Source organism: Bos javanicus, chromosome 5, assembly GCF_032452875.1.
Source record: "Bos javanicus breed banteng chromosome 5, ARS-OSU_banteng_1.0, whole genome shotgun sequence".
In the NCBI taxonomy this organism is placed as follows: Eukaryota; Metazoa; Chordata; class Mammalia; order Artiodactyla; family Bovidae; genus Bos; species Bos javanicus.
In genome coordinates this window covers 32522959-32536657 of record NC_083872.1, presented here as the reverse complement: position 1 = coordinate 32536657, position 13699 = coordinate 32522959, and the positions used below count along the sequence as shown (strand labels likewise).

The window sequence follows — 13699 nt, the reverse complement described above, 5'->3', positions numbered from 1 at the left end:
AGTCTTCAGAAATGGTGGAAGTAGTGTTGGAGTGATGTTCCTTAAAATACAGGGAGTGAAATGTTTCCATTTAAGATGAGGAGGTAAGATGGAATAGGACTGAATTGGAATTAAATGATAGATGGCTACCAAAAAGGAAGTAGGGAGAGAAGAGTTAATTAGGGGCATGGGTAACAGTATGAAAAGGCAAAATGATAGGATACTGAAAGAGAAACTCCCCAGGTCAGTAGGTGCCCAATATGCTACTGGAGGTCAGTGGAGAAATAACTCCAGACAAAATGAAGGGATGGAGCCAAAACAAAAACAATACCCAGCTGTGGATGTGACTGGTGATAGAAGCAAGGTCTGATGCTGTAAAGAGCAGTATTGCACAGGAACCTGGAATGTCAGGTCCATGAATCAAGGCAAATTGGAAGTGGTCAAACAAGAGATGGCAAGAGTGAATGTCGACATTCTGGGAATCAGTGAACTGAAATGGACTGGAATGGGTGAATTGAACTCAGATGACCATTATATCTACTACTGCGGGCAGGAATCCCTCAGAAGAAATGGAGTAGCCATCATGGTCAACAAAAGAGTCTGAAAGGCAGTACTTGGATGCAGTCTCAAAAATGACAGAATGATCTCTGTTCGTTTCCAAGGCAAACCATTCAATATCACAGTAATCCAAGTCTATGCCCCAACCAGTAACGCTGAAGCAGCTGAAGTTGAATGGTTCTATGAAGACCTACAAGACCTTTTAGAACTAACACCCAAAAAGGATGTCCTTTTCATTATAGGGGACTGGAATGCCAAAGTAGGAAGTCAAGAAACACCTGGCTTAACAGGCAAATTTGGCCTTGGAATATGGAATGAAGCAGGGCAAAGACTAATAGAGTTTTGCCAAGAAAATGCACTGGTCATAACAAACACCCTCTTCCAGCAACACAAGAGAAGACTCTAAACATGGACATCACCTGATGGTCAACACCAAAATCAGATTGATTATATTCTTTGCAGCCAAAGATGGAGAAACTCTATACAGTCAGCAAAAACAAGACCAGGAGCTGACTGTGGCTCAGACCATGAACTCCTTATTGCCAAATTCAGACTTAAATTGAAGAAAGTAGGGAAAACCACTAGACCATTCAGGTATGACCTAAATCAAATCCCTTATGATTATACAGTAGAAGTGAGAAATAGATTTAAGGGCCTAGACCTGATAGATAGAGTGCCTGATGAGCTACGGAATGAGGTTCTTGACATTGTACAGGAGACAGGGATCAAGACCATCCCCCTGGAAAAGAAATGCAAAAAAGCAAAATGGCTGTCTGGGGAGGCCTTACAAATAGCTATGAAAAGAAGAGAAGCGAAAAGCAAAGGAGAAAAGGAAAGATATAAACATCTGAATGCAGAGTTCCAAAAAATAGCAAGAAGAGATAAGAAAGCTTTCTTCAGCGATCAGTGCAAAGAAATAGAGGAAAACAACAGAATGGGAAAGACTAGAGATCTCTTCAAGAAAATCAGAGATACCAAAGGAACATTTCATCCAAAGATGGGCTCGATAAAGGACAGAAATGGTATGGACCTAACAGAAGCAGAAGATACTAAGAAGAGATGGCAAGAAAACACAGAAGAACTGTACAAAAAGATCTTCATGACAGATAATCACGATGGTGTGATCACTGACCTAGAGCCAGACATCCTGGAATGTGAAGTCAAGTGGGCCTTATCACTATGAACAAAGCTAGTGGAGGTGATGGAATTCCAGTTGAGCTATTCCAAATCCTGAAAGATGATGCTGTGAAAGTGCTACACTCAATATGCCAGTAAATTTGGAAAACTCCGCAATGGCCACAGGACTGGAAAAGGTCAGTTTTCATTCCAATCCCAAAGAAAGGCAATGCCAAAGAATGCTCAAACTACCGCACAATTGCACTCATCTCACACGCTAGTAAAGTAATGCTTAAAATTCTCCAAGCCAGGCTTCAGCAATATGTGAACCGTGAACTTCCTGATGTTCAAGCTGGTTTTAGAAAAGGCAGAGGAACCAGAAATCAAATTGCCAACATCCACTGGATCGTGGAAAAATCAAGAGAGTCCCAGAAAAACATCTATTTCTGCTTTATTGACTATGCCAAAGCCTTTGACTGTATGAATCACAATAAACTGTGGAAAATTCTCAAAGAGATGGGAATACCAGACCACCTGATCTGCCCCTTGAGAAATATGTATGCAGGTCAGGAAGCAACAGTTAGAACTGGACATGGAACAACAGACTGGTTCCAAATAGGAAAAGGAGTTCGTCAAGGCTGTATATTGTCACCCTGTTTATTTAACCTATATGCAGAGTACATCATGAGAAATGCTGGACTGAAAGAAACACAAGCTGGAATCAAGATTGCCGGGAGAAATATCAATGACCTCAGATATGCAGATGACACCACCCTTATGGCAGAAAGTGAAGAGGAACTCAAATGCCTCTTGATGCAAGTGAAAGTGGAGAGTGAAAAAGTTGGCTTAAAGCTCAACATTCAGAAAACGAAGATCATGGCATCCGGTCCCATCACTTCATGGGAAATAGATGGGGAAACAGTGGAAACAGTGTCAGACTTTATTTTTCTGGGCTCCAAAATCACTGCAGATGGTGACTGCAGCCATGAAATTAAAAGATGCTTACTCCTTGGAAGGAAAGTTATGACCAACCTAGATAGCATATTGAAAAGCAGAGACATTACTTTGCCAACAAAGGTTCATCTAGTCAAGGCTATGGTTTTTCCTGTGGTCATGTATGGATGTGAGAGTTGGACTGTGAAGAAGGCTGAGCGCCGAAGAATTGATGCTTTTGAACTGTGGTGTTGGAGAAGACTCTTGAGAGTCCCTTGGACTGCAAGGAGAACCAACCAGTCTGTCTAAAGGAGATCAGCCCTGGGATTTCTTTGGAAGGAATGATGCTAAAGCTGAAACTCCAGTACTTTGGCCACCTCATGCAAAGAGTTGACTCATTGTTAAAGACTCTGATGCTGGGAGGGATTGGCGGCAAGAGGAGAAGGGGACAACAGAGGATGAGATGGCTGGATGGCATCACTGACTCGATGGACATGAGTCTGAGTGAACTCCGGGAATTGGTGATGGACAGGGAGGCCTGGCATGCTGTGATTCATGGGGTCACAGAGTCGGACACGACTGAGTGACTGATCTGATCTGATGGGTAACAGGAAAGAAACTGGTAGTCTGAGAAGCTTGATAGAGGTACGTATTACTTGGATATAATGGAAAATATCAAATAGTCATGCATTTAAGGAAACTGGAGGACTTAGAAGGCATGTGACACCTAACATCTCCTACTTGCCCTTTCCCAACACGGAGAAACACAAACATACACCAAATGCAGTGTTGCTAATTTAATGCCACCACAAATTCCCCCTCATGGGCTAGTGGAGGCAAACAAGATGAATTTTAGGCTGCTGATCCCTAATTTTTCTTTTTCTCCTTTTCTCTAGCTGACTTTTCTTAATGTCTAACACTGCTCCCTGATTCCTTTTTTCTTACTTCTTCCTCTACTGTTTCTCATATAGGAGCAGAGTGGATGAGGGCAGATTCAGGAAGAGAGAGTGGAGTGTGAGAAAAAAAAAACAGATTAAGTTGAAAGAAAAAGTTTACTCCTAAATATCTAGGCAGAACTGAGGCTGGGAAGAGCATATAAAAGTGCTATGCAAAGAAAATGAAATAGAATTAAGTGTACTTATGTGTTTATAGATCCTGTTGTGAGAACTTAGAAGAAAATTACTCAGCAGGAAGATTTCCAAGTCTCATGAAGAAGGTCCAAGAGAACACAGTGCTTAAAGGTACATCAGATAGATGAGCATTAGACATCAATAGGAACTTCCAGGCCTGATGCTGGTGCCAAGGAACCTATGAATGCTCTTTCCTGGAGCCTCTCAGCACAGGAAAGTTATCCAACTCTCAGGACTGGAGGAGGAAGCTGCCCCTCCAGGCATCTTCCCACTAGACAGACTCTGCCTGGGAAAGGCTGCTTCTCCCAAGGGCCCTCGCCATGGCCCCCTTCATTTCTTTGTTTCAGAAACTGTAGATGACAGGGTTGCACATGGGGGTGATGATGGTGTAGAGGAGGGAGAAAGGCTTGTCTTTGTCAGGACCGTGTGTGCTGCGGGGGTTCATGTAAGAGAACATGGCCGAGGTGTAGAAAAAGATGACCACGGTCAGATGGGAGGCACAAGTAGAGAAGGTCTTGCCTCGACCAGAGGAGGAGTTCCTGCCCAGGATGGAGGCCAGGATGCGGGCATAGGAGATGACGATGAGCACCACGGGGCTGAGCAGCACCACAATGGCATCGGCAAAGATGACTCTCAGACTAAACTGGGGGTCTCCACAGGAGAGAGCAATCACTATAGCGGCCTCACAGAAGAAGTTTTCTATGTGGTTGTCTCTGCAGAAGGGATTCTGGAATGACATATACTCAAGCAAGATGCCATTGATCAGCCCAAAGGACCAGGCAATACTCACCAGGCTCACACAGACCTGCTGGCTCATGATCTAGGCATAGGCCAGTGGGTGGCAGATGGCAACATAACGGTCATAGGCCATGAAAGCCAAGAGGATGCACTCAGCCACACCCACACAGAAGACCAAGTACATCTGGGTCATGCAAGAGACAAAGGAGACAACATGGTTCTTCACTGTCAGGTGGACCAGCATCTGTGGGATGGTGGTGGTGATGAAGCAGACATCCAGGAAGGACAGGTGGCCAAGGAAGAAGTACATGGGGCTGTTGAGCCTGGGGTCTGTCCAGGTGATGAAGATGATGAGGCCATTCATGGCCATGGCAAGGCTGTAGAGGGCTAGGAAGAGGGCAAAGAGCAATGCCCGAGTGGAAGGGGTGCTCTGCTCAAAGCCCACGAGGATAAACTCTGTCACGGTGCTGCCATTCCATAGGTCCACTGGCTTGGATCTGCTTGAGGACAAAGGACAGGAAAAGCACAAGAGAGACAGCTGTAGAGTAATGCAAGGTACTCACTTGATCCCCGAAACACAGCTATAATAGCACAAGATGGGTGATTGGTGATAAATGTTTTGTAACTTAAGTAAACATAATGTAATTGGCACTGTATGGGGCAGTTAGAGTACCATGGTCACCATAGGCTGCATCCATGGAATCATAACATTAAAAATAAGGAAGTGGTGGCTATATTTTATTCTAGTTTAATCAGGCTGAAGTCAAGTAAAGTATCTGCTCCAGGATCCTCAGTGTTGAAAGATTAGCCTTTAGTCAAAATGCATTCAGAGGTGAAAAAACAAGATAGATTTCCAGAACCCATGCCAAAGAGAGGAGTGGAGTATTTCAGAGGAAGGGATGTTAGTTCATAAAAGATTATATCAAGGATGCACTTGACAGACACTTGAAGATGTATTTTTCTAAAAAAGAAAAAAAGCTCAAATATGGTGGTTGGGTTTAGTCACTAAGTTGTGTCCGACTCTTGCAATCCCATGGACTATATAGCCTGTCAGGCTCCTCTGTCCATGGGATTCTCCAGGCAAGAATACTGGAGTGGGTTGCCATTTCCTTTTCCAGGGGATCTTCCTGACCCAGGAATCGAAGCCAGGTCTCCTGCATTGCAGGCAGATAATTTACCAACTGAGCTACCTATTTAAAACAATGAATGGGTTGAATTTTTAGAGAGAATTGTTGTTGTTCAGTCGCTAAGTGGTGTCTGACTCTTTGCAACCCCATGGACTGCAGCACACCAGGCTTCCCTGTCCTTCACTATCTCCCAGAGTTTGCTCAAACTCATGTCCACTGAGCTGGTGATATCATCCAACCATCTCATCCTCTGTTGCCCCCTTCACCTCCTGTCCTCAATCTTTCCCATCATCAGGGTCTTGGGTCTCCTGCATTGCAGGCAGATTCTTTACCATCTGAGCCACCAGGGAAGCCCCTTTAGAGAAAATAAAAACATGCTAACCCTCAGGATTATCTCTCAGGTGAAAATGATTAGCATAACTTGAAACATCAGGCTCAGCCCGTCCCAGTCATCCTACTTCTTTCCAGTCTCAAGCTCCTGGTGTTTGCTGCTGCTGCTGCATTAATGACCCACGTCGTGCGTGCTGGAGATGGGCCTGGTTGTGAGCTCTTGCACGCTACCTATCAGTTTTCCTTCTTAGGTAGGAATTTAGAGCTATACATAATTGGATGGAAGGGATCCAATCGTCCTGTGAGAACAGGGGAGTTCTGAGTAGGGCACAGATTCAATATTTCTGAATAGACCTTCAGACAACTTCAATCTGTCCCTTTACTAATAGCAGTAAGTCTTTTTCTTTTTCTATCATCAGAGAACAAGCATTCAAAATTTGCATGCTCTATTCTCACTGTAATGTTTAGGAAGTCATTATGTTCATATTAAATCTCTCCTACTTTTTAATCGTGTTTTGGAGTTAGGATATATCAGATAGATCCCTTCTACTTTCAGATGCTTATAGACACTGTATTCCTTCTTAACGTTTAGTTCTTCATTTTCTCTTCTTCCACTTCCTTTTCTACATACTCTCAATTTCCCTCCTCTGCTTTCCTTTCACCCAGTTTTTCCACTTATTTCTACTTTTCTTTTCCTTCTTCCTTTCTCATCTCTGGTGGTGGGTATCTGTCATTAGGCTGCCTCTGGTTGAATTCCTCTCTGCTCTCCATGTCTTTAAATCTCTCATGTTGCCTATCTTAATTTTAGAAGATATATATGCTCTTACTTGGAGAAGGCAATGGCACCCCACTCCAGTACTCTTGCCTGGAAAATCCCATGGACCGAGGAGCCTAGTAGGTTCCAGTCCACGGGGTTGCTAAGAGTCGGACACGACTGAGTGACTTCACTTTCACTTTTCACTTTCATGCATTGGAGAAGGAATTGGCAACCCACTCCAGTGTTCTTGCCTGGAGAATCCCAGGGACAGAGGAACCTAGTGGGCTGCGGTCTATGGGGTCACACAGAGTCGGACACGACTGAAGCGACTTAGCAGCAGCATACTGTTACTGCCAATTTTTAGCTTTGCATTCCCTGTAGGTGTTTCCTAATAGGTATAGGCAGTGTTTGGGGAGTAGGCCATTCCCATTATATCTGTTTTGGAATGATCCCCTAGAACTTGAACCTAGAAATTTTCATATTGAGGGCCAAGAAATGTCACAGAGGGGCAGAGTGAACTATTTAATCCAAGGGTGGCTTTGAATCCCAGGCACCCGTGGACTTGTTGACGCTGAGGTCAGAGTCTGGGCAAGAGAAGTAAGTGAGCTACATTTCAGATAGGTTGACTTGACTAAGAAGAAACTGAAGTTCGATTTATGGAATTATTCTGATCTACAGGAGCACAAATGTTTATTTGTGGCTTGTTTGTTAGAGAGAATATTCTGTGATACATAGTGCCTTGTTAACTGCCATCAGGGGTTAACCAGTTAAACATTTGTGTAAGTAAATGGGACAATATCTTGAAAATCACATCCTACCTCATTCTGTTGCTTGACTGATAATCATGTTTGTTTCTGAATCACTGTGGCAAATAACAGAGAAACTCATGGTGTTTGAAGAACTTGTCCAGGGAGGATGGTCTGACCTGGTGAGCCACTCTGGAAGAGAAGTTTTGTGTGATGACCCTGTTAGTTCTCTGTCATCTATACCATGGCTGATGAATGTTTACTTAAATATTAAATAATAATATTAAGTCATGTGTACTGTGCTTTATAGGATAGGTATTCAGTCTTACATGTCACATATTCCATTTGTTAATAACCTTATTTTGCCTCCACCTTTGTTATAGAGGATATTTCTACCTTCTTCAGGATTTTAAATTTTGTCTTGGTGCTAACTAATTGAATTTTAGCACCATGACTTGAAAATCATAATGCTGTCTTATCTGTTAGCTGAAGAAATATCAGCAAGAAAATAAGAAAGCATTCATTCTCCTAGAGCTTCAGATAAGCTAACATTATTCTGTAATATAAAACATGTCTTTGCAAATATTATTTCTGACAAAGATTCTTCTAAGACTGGGCATTAGAGATTGTTGCTATGTGCTATAAAGCTAATTTCAAACCCCTAAAATATAATTTTTATTGGTGGTCTTAATTATGGCCATGGTGTTATTGAAGTTGATATCTCTCTGTTTTCTGAAAGGTCTATATACTTATGACATTTGTTAGTCATGGGATTTTATTCTGCCAAGTGCTTAGAGATGAAATAAATAACTACCCATGACTCCTTGGGTTTCTTATTTAAAGAACTGAGAGTCTGTAATTTCATTTAAACTAACAATATTTTATAAAGTTGTTCACATATATCATAACATTTGACTCTCCGATTTATTATTATATTTTAAGAATACAATTTAATCTCATTGAAGAACCTCTGTCATTTTGGACACTGCAGCTAAAACACAGTTTGTTAAGGAGAAAAGAGTAGAAAATGAATTTTCAGTTGTGGTCTAGTTTGACCTCAGATTTGATTTTGTTAACTCACAGTTCTGATCCATTTTAGGCTGTCTGCAAGCAAAGCTCCAAGAGCCTTTCAACAGAGCAATGATTTGCATTGGAGGAGCAGCCACATCAAAGTAGAAGAGGGACTGTCTTAATATACCACACCTCTGGTTAACCAAAGACTTAATGACTTAAAGACTTAGTGCTAGATACTGTTAGGGGAGTGTAGGGTGGGGAATAGCTGCCTCCATGTTCCTGATGTTTCCTTCCACGGGAACAGAACTGAAGTAGCACCACACTCCTGACCCTTACCTCCGCCTTCATTCACACTATCTCCTGGGAGGTTGAGTAGCTTACTTGATTTGTGATTTTAGAAGGAAAGCTGAGCACATGTGTCTGTCTCTTTCCTCTAGCCTCCCCTTGGGAATGAGTGGCTTTTCTCAGAGAAGGCTTACCCTTGTTTGGGGGGGCTCTGACGGTGTACTGTGCTGCCATATATAGGGGAAAAAGTCTAACTCTGTGCTTCTGCATTAGGAAGTCCAATTGCTAAAATTTCTACTTTGTTATAAAGAAAATTGGGATTTTATCCTCCATTTGCAGACTCATTTCTCAGTTGATTCAGAAATGATAAGAAGGAGTAGTGTTATTTCCTGGACCTCCTCAAGTCCCAATATATTATTACTGTAACATTATCACATATATAGAAATAAAAGTACAAAGAAGTATGATAAAGCTTTGCCCAAAACAAAAGATACTGAGCCATAATGGTGTTTGGCAGATCCTGAGAGAGAAGAATTCTGCTGGTACACATGTACTGAATTCTCAAAACACAGTGCTGGTGAGTTAAGTCTATATTTCTTGACCACAGGAGCACAATGAACAAAGTGTGCTACTGTAGACTAGACTGATGGGAAAATGTCTCATTGTAAACTAAAACTCTGGTTCCTGTCATATCTCCTGAAGAGGACCAGGACCCTTTTGAATAATTCAGCATTTAGCACAATGTAACTGTTGTCTTCCTAGCATGCTATGACCTAGGAAGAGAAAATATAATATAGCAATATATTGCTTATTTATTCTGTGGAGTATGTTTCTTTTAGGGATGAGGTTGGCTCACTTAGGTTGTAAAGAGGGACTCACCAGCCTTATTTAAAATCATGTAAACTCTTCTCTTAGAAAGAACTTCAGACTCTATAAGGCTCCTTTAAAGAAAATGTGCCTCTAGCAATTTTAAATCCTACACAGCTTGAAATATGGTTACTCTTTTGTATACTATAATTTAATACTTTTTGGATTAAATACAACATTTCGTGACCTCAAAGCAAAAAGGCATCATTTTTACAGGTGAAAAATCTTTATGGTAGATACATTTATCCTAAGATTCATGGACTGCTAGATAGATATGTTTCATAGTGTCTGTGCATGTCTGAAATGTTGTAGGAAAAGTTGTGTGTGTAAGAGCCTTTTTTATTGGGGAGTTCACAGTTCAGTCAACTTTTAAAAGGTAGTTGAAAAAAAAATAAAAGGTAGTTGAAACTCACAACAGTTGAAAAACTTGTGATTTAGAGATCTGAAGTCATTAAATTCCCATAGGCTTCTCCACTTTAAATTGAACATGAAAGTACTCTTTTATCTCACACAATTGTCTGTTTCCTCAAAAGTGTCTCCTATGATCAACTTATGGTTGCTGGGGGAAAGGTTGAGGGGGAAGGACAGTTAGGTAGTTTGGGATTGACATGCACACACTGCTCTATTTAAAATGGATAACCAACAAGGATATACTGTATAGCACATGGGACTCTGCTCAATGTTATGTGACAGCCTGGAAGGGAAGGGAATTGGGGAGAGAATGGATACGTGTATATGTGTCGCTGAATCCCTTCACTGCTCACCTGAAACTATCATAACATTGTTAATCGGCTATACCCCAATATAAAATTTTAAGAAGTAACTCCTATGGAGAGTGATTGAGCAATGGTTGAGCACCCAGTTCCAGCACCAATGAACTTTTGAGATAGACTATAGATATCCCCAAGGTATCTCAAAGAATTCAAGGCAAGTAGTTTATTATTAGCTGGGGCTTTGGCTCCCAACCCTTGTGTGGGAGATATCCTAGCTCTCATGTTTGAGGTAGACCACATGTTAAGCTTTTATTTGTTTTCCCGAGTCACTCAGTAGCCTAAGGCCTAAAATAGTAATACTACCTGAGAAGCCTCCTTGTTGATTTTCTCCAGACCTATACTCCAATATTTCCATCACAAATAAAAGAGAATAAACTGACCTAAGAACACAGACAACTGAGTTGGGATGGGGAAGAGAGTGCAATAAGTAACTAAATAGCTTATTAATGACATAGGTTCAGAAGATGACATTCTGAATCACCAGGGAGGCAGTGCCTCTGGCCATATGAGTAACCAGACCTTACCCAGAGAAAATACTAATTTTTTTTTATTGGGAGTGGAATCGGGAGGAGGTGGTGAAATAAAAACAACAACAAAAACACTAAAATGGAGCTTCAAGGCACTTAAGAAGGTCCATCCTGGGGAGTATTGCTATGGCGGGCAGTGGTTTTCAATTTCTTTCAAGGTTAGGAAAACCAGAAATGGTAGCTAAAGGAACTTCCTGTCCCACAAGGGCACTTAAGCACTGATATGACTTTGGGCTTCCTTGGTGGCTCAAATGGTAAAGAATCTGCCCACAATGCAGGAGACCCAGTTTTGATTCCTGGGTCAGGAAGATCATCTGGAGAAGGGAATGGCTGGGTACTCTATGGCTACTCCCTCCAGTATTCTTGCCTGGAGAATTCCATGGACAGAGGAGAGTGGCAGGCTACATACAGTCCATGGGGTCACAAAGAGTAGGACATGACTGAGGGACTAACACTTTCACTTTTCACTTTCATTAAATTCTGGTTGAGTACACAGTATAGTTGATGGCAGTAGTATTTTACAAGTTAAATATTATATAATACGAGGCGATTAAGAGCTCTAATGGGGCTTCAATAAAGTACTGGGGGCTCTGAAGAGTAATGAAATAATAAAATACTTGGGAAAAATGTGCACAAGAAAAAAAAAACATCAGATGTAAGAAAAATGTTTGCTAATGACTGACATATTAAAAAATGTTCTTGGGAAAAGGCATCTTTGTAAAAGAAAAAATGGTCACTAAGTGAGAACCTAAGTTAAGTCCAAAATATTTCAGATTACATACAAAATTGAAATTATACCTAAACTTTGAGAAGACTTAAAGGCAAAAGTAGCCATAAAAAGATGTTCTTATAGTAAACTGAATTATTAGGGGATGTGTCATTATTGTTATATAAAGGACAGGTAGATAAAAAGCACTTTCTGTTCAATCTTTACTAGGGAAGATAAAAATTTCTACTCCAAATTTGACAATGTATGAATAGGGTGGAGGTACCAAATTCCATAATGGCCAATACATAATAATTTTGAAATCAATTATATACAATAAAAATGTGAACTCATTGGGGTTTATTTGAGGATTGAGTGAAAATTTCCCTTGCATTTCAAGGCTGAGAACTAAAAGCCAGCCCTTAAGATTTATAAGACTTGTATTCCCTCTTCCATCTCTGAAAATTCTCCTAATCAAATAAGATTAGATGAAAGGCAGCCTTCAGGAAGAAGACAAAGGTATCTGCCGTCCTGATTCCACCTCAGAGAATGTGTAGTTCACCCTAGAGTGGCCAATAAATTTCTCTTTGTTAACTAAGAATGAGAGAACATATACCTTTTTACTAAATAGTAAAACTAACATAAATTAGAAATCAGACTTAAAAAAGAAAAATAGGGCCATTTATCATTCAAAAATAGACACGATGACAAATCAGAAATCCATGAGCCCCGAATTAGCCTTCTTAAGAAAGAAGGGCAACTGAGATCTATATCAAATATTAGTGAGACCCCCCTTCATCCACAACTAGAGATCAGAAAGAATGCACAATTGTCGGGTTGTTTGGAAGATTTTACTGCCCATCTGTATAGGGAGACAACCAAATAGTTGTACCCAGTTGGGTAGTATTTCATAGTAGGGCTGTCAGAAGGAGGGGAAATTATAGTGGGTCTATTCACTGCGAGCAAAAGGGAAAGAAACTAGAAAAATCTTGAAAGAGTAGAGCCCCTGTACTGCAGGCCTCTCTGACCCTTCATCCTATTGCACTGACCCTGTGATTTGGTTAAGGGCCAGGCCTCTACCAAATCCTTAAATGATCAGAAAAGAATAATTGTTTTTCTTGCTGGTTTCACATACTATTCAGAATGCCTTGGAATTATGTCATTTTAAAAGATTTTAACATGTGAGATGTAATTCTGGAACTCCATGACTTTCACTAACATATCTACGTGAACTTTGAGGAAATTAGGAATAAAATTGGCAGACCATAGGAAATAAAATTTTGCCATGTATTACCTAACAAAGTCATGTAGACAAAAGCATACGGATCCATGGCTGGAAAGGTATTTTGAGGACACATGTAGATAGATGGCTTTTACAAAAGGACAATTAATCATTAGTGTGAGTCCTGGAGGCCTCTGCTGCCATCTCAGTTACAACTTAGCAGTCATGCCAATGTATCAGAAAATACTTCAGAAGTGTTTCTATAGGCCTACCTGTTTCCCCCCCTCTTTTCTATTTTAAGTTTCTTCCCATTTCCCTTTTCTTAGCAAGATGGACACTTTGCTCTTCATAGGGCATTGCCAGTAATTGGCTTGCAACAGAGATTCATTCATTTGTGTAAATCGTAGAAATGTTCTAAATTCTCTTGTCGCTCTCAGCCTTCTGCTTTCTGTTTCATCCTCCTCTGTGCTACTGAATCTGCTTCAATTTATCTGTATCTTTCTGAAACAGGAACTCTAGGTACCTGAATTCTTTGACGATGGCCTGGCCTGGACTGGTGTTATAAATATGCCATGGCTGGGCATTTCAGATGCCTGTGATGACTTAGATCCCTGCGACATCCAAAAGGTAAATGTAAGTCACCAGCTCTCCCAGAAGACCCTTTCTGTTGATCAGAGAATGGGAGACACCATAAATAATGGAAATGCTGAAAATAACGTCAATTTCATTTTATAGCTGAGGTTGTAACTCCATATTGTACCTCCTTCCATCTCTTGAGACTTGATCTCCTTCTATCATCCCTATTCATCCTCCAGCTGAGTCCTAAAGTGAATTTACTATTCTGTTAGGAGCCATAATGGAGACTAGACTTCTTTCTCCTCTCCCTTCTCA

At 41.0% G+C, this 13699-nt stretch overlaps 1 pseudogene; it reads right to left on the bottom strand.

Moving 5' to 3' along the window:
• Positions 1–3543: 3543 nt before the first annotated feature.
• On the bottom strand, positions 3544–6682 carry LOC133248669 (olfactory receptor 10AD1-like; annotated as a pseudogene).
• Between the last annotated feature and the right edge of the window lie 7017 nt (positions 6683–13699).